This window comes from Monopterus albus, unplaced genomic scaffold (genome assembly GCF_001952655.1).
Source record: "Monopterus albus unplaced genomic scaffold, M_albus_1.0 scaffold50.1, whole genome shotgun sequence".
Lineage (NCBI taxonomy): Eukaryota > Metazoa > Chordata > Actinopteri > Synbranchiformes > Synbranchidae > Monopterus > Monopterus albus.
This window is the reverse complement of record NW_018127930.1, coordinates 987,133-988,638: the sequence shown is the minus strand read 5'-3', so window position 1 is coordinate 988,638 and position 1,506 is coordinate 987,133. Positions and strand designations below refer to the sequence as shown.

Here is a 1,506-nt window from a genome sequence, read left to right as displayed (position 1 = left end):
CTTGGAGCACGGGGAACCGCTCATCATCTCCAAGGTACGAGGCAGGATTGTTTCCCACCGTCAGCGTGTTATAGCTGTTATAATCACTGGACCTGTCCCGTGTTTCCTCCACTGCTACAGACATAACAGCCCACATTACAGAAGTGTCTGTATGATGTTTAAGAATGACGTCACGGCCTCTAGTCTACTATCAATTAGTTTTTAAAATAATGTGCAGGCTAATTATTCTCAGTGGTGGAGGAAATATTCTATTCAGACTCTGTAAACATAAAAATGCCACAGTGTTTTAAAAAAATTCAATTACAAGGAGCCATTTGTTAAAATGTTTACTTTAGAAAAAGTAGCCTGTTGTCAAGAAACTGCTCTTCTAAAGTATCAGTAGTTCCCTGATTTTGTGCTTCTGACCTACAGTATGTTGAGACTGCAGTTTAAAGGAGGGCTCCAGAGATTTTAATACTGCTTTTCCATGGGTGCCTCTCACAAGACAGAAGCTGAGACAGGCTATCCCGATTTTTGGATCAAGCTCCAAAAACCTTGGATCCTGCATTTCCCATAGTTCAACCAATAGCATAATTTAGTGTGAGCCTTTCTGTCTGGTAAATGCCAACAAATGCCAAATTGTTTCCCATTATTTTAACCTGATGACTAATCCTAGCTTCATCTGTGACATCAGCACTCCAAACATTGCTCCATATTTCAGTCACATAGCATTCCCTACATAGAAATCCAAGAACTAGGCACTTGTGCATTGCTTTTGCAACAGCAGGTGTAACTTAATGCTGGTGACAGGTGAAAGACAGCATTATGATTTTGCCACTGAGGTTTGCATACTTGACCAGCTGTGTTACAGAAGAACAGACAAATCACAGAGGCCTGTGACAACTAACCTGTGAGCTATCGCCGCCTTTCACAGGCATTGCTACGGGGAGACACTATTTAACAGGGCAATAGACTTTGACACAAGAGTTTAATTATGTAGTTGTCTGACCCAATTAGCTGTTATGTTAGTGGGCAACAGTTACTGAAATATTGTGTCATCTCTTTTAGCATGTTATTGATAATAATGTGTTTTAATCTCATTTTAAAAACAGTGGCTCTTGTAATTTGAAAAAAAAAACTTGTGATTTAAACTGAAAAACAATGACTAGCTCAAACCCAGCTGTAAGACCCAGTTCAGTGTGACTGAGATTCATTTGTAGCACTATCTTAGTTTGAAAAGCTACTGTATTAAGGCCGTGGTTCTCAAAGTGTGGGGCGCGCCCCTTTAGTGGGGAATAAATCCATGACAGGTGGGGCGCAATGAACGGAGAACATTGGAAATGGGTCATTAATACAAGTAAATTAAAATAACATCAGTTCGGGCCCCGGGACCACAAAAAAGTAGGCGATTCAGCACAAGCAGACAAAGAAACGACAGGCAGTAGCCTTATCAACCAAAAAGCCAGCTGAAAAGAAAATATGATGAAGCCTATCTTGTCGGTGGGAATGGTGGGGGGCGAGGAGAGA

General features: G+C 41.0%; 1 long non-coding RNA gene across 1 annotated transcript in view; it reads left to right on the top strand.

Annotated features, from left to right (window-relative positions):
- The first annotated feature begins 2 nt into the window (after positions 1-2).
- LOC109960781 (uncharacterized) overlaps positions 3-1,506 on the top strand; it is a 22,695-nt gene continuing 21,191 nt past the window's right edge. Inside the window, exon 1 of the long non-coding RNA XR_002275042.1 lies at positions 3-34. This is a non-coding gene — a long non-coding RNA (uncharacterized LOC109960781). The remainder of the gene's footprint in view (positions 35-1,506) is intronic.